This window comes from Bactrocera latifrons, unplaced genomic scaffold (assembly GCF_001853355.1).
Source record: "Bactrocera latifrons isolate USDA-ARS-PBARC rearing strain unplaced genomic scaffold, ASM185335v1 scaffold_4, whole genome shotgun sequence".
Classification (NCBI taxonomy): Eukaryota; Metazoa; Arthropoda; class Insecta; order Diptera; family Tephritidae; genus Bactrocera; species Bactrocera latifrons.
The window spans coordinates 4,222,315-4,227,366 of NW_017537045.1; the positions used below are offsets into that span (position 1 = coordinate 4,222,315).

The following is a 5,052-nucleotide window of genomic DNA, read 5'->3' on the forward strand; positions in this document are numbered from 1 at the left end:
TATATTAAGTTTGTCACGAAGTTTGTAACACCCAGAAGGAAGCGTCGGTGACCCTATAAAGTATATAACTAAATGATCAGTATGTTGAGCTTACTCGATTTAGTCATGTCCGTCTCTCCGTCCGTCTGTATGTGTATATACGAACTAGTCCCTCAATTCGTAAGATATCGTTTTGAAATTTTGCAAACGTCATTTTCTCTTCAAGGAGCTACCATACAAACGATCGGAATCAAGTTCTTATATGGAAAACTTTCACATTTAACAAGATATGTTCACAAAATTTGGTACAGATTATTTCATAAGCCAACTATATAATCTCCGAAGAAATTGTTTAGATCGGTTAACTATAACATATAGCTGCCATACAAACTGAACGATCGGAATCAAGTTTTTATATGGAAAACTTTCACATTTAACAGCATATGTTCACGAAATTTGGTAAAGATTATTTTATAAGCCAACTATGTAATCACCGAAGAAATTGTTCGGACCGGATTACTATAGCATATAGCTGTCATACAAACCGAACGATCGGAATCAAGTTCTTATATGGAAAACTTTCACATTTAACAAGATATGTTCACGAAATTTGGTACAGATTATTTCATAAGCCAACTATGTAATCTCCGAAGAAATTGTTTAGATCGGTTAACTATAGCATATAGCTGCCATAGAAACTGAATGATCGGAATCAAATGCTTGCATGGGAAAACTTCCTCATTTGACAATATATCTTCCTGAAATTTGGTACAGATTATTTTATAAGCCAACTGTGATATCTCCGAAGAAATGTTTAGATCGGTTAACTATAGCGTATAGCTGCCATATAAACTGAATGATCGGAATCAAGTTCTTATATGGAAAACTTTCACATTTAACAAGATATATTCATGAAATTTGGTACAGATTATTTTATAAGCCAACTATGATATCTCCGAAGAAATTGTTTAGATCGGTTAACTATAGCATATAGCTGCCATAGAAACTGAATGATCGGAATCAAATGCTTGCATGGGAAACTTCCTCATTTGACAATATATCTTCACGAAATTTGGTATGAGTTATTGTTCAAATAAATAATGTAAAATTGGAAGAAATGGTTCAGATCAGCTCACTATAGCATATAGCTGTCATACAAACCGAACGATCGGAATCARGGGCTTGTATGGAAAACTTTCGCATTTGACGTGCCATCTTCACGAAATTTAATATGAATTACTGCTTAAGGTAATAAGATAATCTCCGAAAAAAATGTACAGATCGGATTACTGTAGCATATAGCTTCCATACAAACTGAACACATAGTTACTAGAATTAATGTATCTGTGAAGACTATATTAGGTTCGGTGCAGCCGAAGTTAACGTTTTTTCTTGTTTTTTTTTTTCTAATAGTTCTCTCAAATAATTAGTTATTATTTTTAGTAAGATATTAGATACTATTTCTTTGTCCTCAGAATTTTTGAAATTTGCATTTTATTTTTGCTTTTGCAAAATTTTTAGTTTTTTTTAAATATTTTTGCTACTATCCATAACACGTGACAGGAAGTAAATAATAAAAATATATATTAATTGAATTTAAATCAAATTCATGTTTTTTAGCACAGAAAATTAGTACTAATATTGATTCTATTTTATTGTCCGTAACTGTATGTATTAGTATATATGTATGTATATATTTGTTTATTTTGTTTTATTATATCACTCATAATTTATTTTAATTTGTTATTGATGTTATTTCATTTATTTAAACTTATAGTATATTTAAATATTTTTTATATTGTATGTATATTATTGATTTCTTAATTTCATTATATTTCGTTTACGTAATTTTTAAATTGTTATTGGTTTCCTAAAACAGAGTTTTTAGTGACCCGCAAATGACACATACCGTTGCTGTGACAACACAATGATAATCCGGAAAGTATTTTTTCACATCCTCACTCGAAAAAAATTAAGCATTCGAGCTTTATTTTTTGTTGTTCAATTATTTAACTCACACTGGTTATTACAAATATTTACTGATTTTTTAATTAAATTCAAATTTAATAAATAATATATAAATTTTAATATTTTTATTATTATTAAAACTATTTGTAATGCTGTTTAATTTTTGTTGTTTGTATTTTTCAATTTGGTTATATAATTTTTATTTTTGCCGAGTCTGTCCCCTGCAAATATGTGTGTATATAAAACTGTAAACATAGCCACATCTGTTTGCGCTTTTCATACCTACATACAATTTACATACATATGTATGTATGTACATGCACTCACATTCATAAAATTTTTGCTGCAAATTCATTCTCACACAATTTCGCACATTTTCCTCGCAGCGCTATTCACTTTCGATCGTACCGTTCCGCAAATAACCGTTTTTATTACCGCATTTTACGAGTCCACGCGCCAAATCAAATTTCACCTGCGTCGCGCACTCCGATTTCATTATTTCGAACACAATACACATAACCTCCGATTTCTGCACTATTTTTGCAAAGCTTTGCTGGGCTGCATTTTGAATTATTTACATACACGCGCGCCGCGCACTGATCGTTCGTCGAATAATTCCTTTCGCCGCGAACACTGTCCAACAACTGAAGTTTCCTTCGCATTTTCATTGCTGCGGCGCCGGTCTCTCGCTCAATTCCACCAGCGAATGCAATTGCCTGCAGCGACGCCGTCTGCTCCAGCCGGGCACATTGCCCAGTGTACTTTATTCGCGACGCACAATTTTTCGACCTTCGTGCGGCCACGCGACCGATCAGTTTTGTTGTGTTCTACCCATGCGTTGCGCTCTTGGCATTTTCGTCACACTCACGCCCAGCTGAACCACCAACAGTGCGCCTCACAAGCCATGCCATCTGACTTTTCATGTTTGTTATTATATGCATGTGTGTGCGTACGTGTGTAACTCCGCGGTGCGCTGAAGTTGCTCTCATTATCGAAGCGAACTGGCTTAGTTTAATTAGTTGATCACAACTGCCACTCCATTTACTGCCTAGCCTTAATGAATAAACATTGAATTACTTACGCAGCCAGGGGTACTCAAACTAAACTGCAGTAGTAGTAGTAGTAGAAGTTAGAGAAGAGGTCTCCAAGCGACTGCATCATTTGATATGTTGATTATTCTGGAAAGAGAGGATTGATTATCTTGATGAGTTCAGGCTTAATTTCTCTACTTCATGCACTACAGTAGCATGTGGAAAGGCGATCCATAACAGTTCACTGATGCCGAAACAAACGATCCCTTGGTAAGTCAAAGCTGAAGTGAGGTGGGGTGACATTTTGCGGCCGACAACCAAATATCCGGTCCCGGTGTATCAGCAGAAATTTTCTAGTTCAAACCGTCTGCTCGCGTCGCTTTATTCACAAGCACTTATTCATTTCCTTGTCTTTTAGGCTCTTCAGTTTTTATAGTTTATTTAAAAGATTCTGCTTTTGAAAGTTTCTACAGAAATATGTATTTTTCTATTTTCTGAATTCGAAATTCACCATGATACACCGATCAGGAAATGACTGCGGAACTGCTGAGTGAAGTTTTTTTCAATCATAATAATAAAACGTCAAGAGAGTTTGTTGTTATAAAGTCCAGCGTTTTTTGAAGCAAACAATAGCGCCATCTGTCATGTTAAACTAGCAGTGCAGCTAACAATTTTATACGACAGATGTCGCGTTCACGGTTCATTGCTTCACTAGGAATAGAATAGATGGCACTGACAAGCATATAATAAAATACTCTTTTTAGTACTCCTTCGAAAGCAACGAAATATTGTATTTAATGAGAGGTTTGAAAATTCAATGAACCTTCGCTGGCGAAACGAATGAATGAATTTTTAGGCTACTCAAGCGAAAATCTACGGATTAGAGAGAGTTTAATCTTAAAATATTAGATTATATCATGTTATGATTGAATCTTAAGATATAAACTATCTGTTGGCGACTTAATGGGATTTGAACGCCAAATTGAACCGAGAAGCCGATGTCGAAAGAGAAGGCAAAGACCAAATATTGCCTCGGAGTCTAGTGATTTAGACTCTTTAGTGAAAAAAATAATTCTTGATTAAAGTTAGACGGCAAAGAAATGAAAGTTAAACACCAATTTTAGATTTTCTTAACATACACATTAGAGCGGATCGATTTACAGGAGACAAAAAACGGCAAAATCGCATATACAGGAAATGTTCTATGAACCATCGATCGTGAGCAACTTTTTCTAAGAGACTACGGATCCAAAATCGACTTCGAGCAGTAAAATTTTAAAACGAAGTTTTTCAAGTAATATAAAGTTTCTTCGTCAGTTTTTGAGTTATCTGTATGAAATTTAATAGGTCGGAATCGGTCAGATTGTGCAACTAAAACATATATCATTCTTACAACCGATTATTTAGATTTTTTAAACTTCCCATAATAAGGCTGCTTTGAATCCGCTAGGCATTAGAACTTTTTTCGCAAACGCGATTTATAAAAAACATCGACCCACTCTAATGACATCCCCAATATATTGGGAATTCGACCTGACATTTCTAAATTTTTAAGATTAACTTATTATTAATTGAAATAAAAAAATTTTTAATTTTATATTAAAAATTCTGAAAAAATATATTTTTAATTTTCTACAAAAAGATGATTTTATATAAAAAAAAAATAAAAATGAATTTCATAATTTTTTTATCAAAACATTAAATAGTTTGAAAAAAACAAAAACATTCAGAAAATTTCGAATTATAATATTTTACAAAATAAGTTATATTAACATTTTAGTTGAAGCCATATGAATTTGGAAAAAAAAAATTATAATTGAAATAAAGATATAAATAATACAACAAAAATCAAAATTTTTGAAATAAAATTACTTTCAAAATTTGTAAACTTAAATTGTCTACAAAACAAAACAAAAAATTTAAATAAATTTGAACTTACATTTTTCAGAAGCTTTTTTTTAATAATTTGCAAGAAATCAGTGGAAAATTATATTAAAAAATGCTGAAAAAATATATTTTTAATTTTCTACAAAAAGATGATTTTACATAAAAAAAATAAAAATTAATTTCATAA

At 32.1% G+C, this 5,052-nt stretch overlaps 1 protein-coding gene across 2 annotated transcripts in view; it reads right to left on the reverse strand.

Moving 5' to 3' along the window:
- Positions 1-3,073, reverse strand: part of LOC108972435 (protein sprint) — a 553,725-nt gene extending 550,652 nt beyond the window's left edge. The window contains exon 1 of one of the 2 annotated variants that reach the window (XM_018938999.1): positions 3,029-3,073. The gene's annotated coding sequence lies outside the window, so the exon portion shown is untranslated. Of the gene's footprint in view, positions 1-2,274; positions 2,571-3,028 lie in introns of those variants that run through there. The other variant, XM_018939000.1, reaches the window with a different exon arrangement.
- Positions 3,074-5,052: the final 1,979 nt, after the last annotated feature.